The sequence below is a fragment of the Actinia tenebrosa genome, unplaced genomic scaffold (assembly GCF_029948245.1).
Source record: "Actinia tenebrosa isolate PJP-AT-01 unplaced genomic scaffold, QUT_ActTen_1.0 PGA_scaffold6__47_contigs__length_16458017, whole genome shotgun sequence".
Lineage (NCBI taxonomy): Eukaryota > Metazoa > Cnidaria > Anthozoa > Actiniaria > Actiniidae > Actinia > Actinia tenebrosa.
This window is the reverse complement of record NW_028292583.1, coordinates 15951115-15951316: the sequence shown is the minus strand read 5'-3', so window position 1 is coordinate 15951316 and position 202 is coordinate 15951115.

Here is a 202-nt window from a genome sequence, read left to right as displayed (position 1 = left end):
TCGCGACACGAGTCAGTTATTTGGTTCACATTGTTCTCTTTTAAAGTGCCCCTCACCCTTAACTCAATATTTTCAGTATTGATTCTACATGAAATGAATAGCTGAATGGTAAAATATGATTATATAATTCGAGTGATGCATCTTGGAGATATCAAGGCTTATTCGTACAATATGTTAATGAATGTGTTGTGAATACTCATAT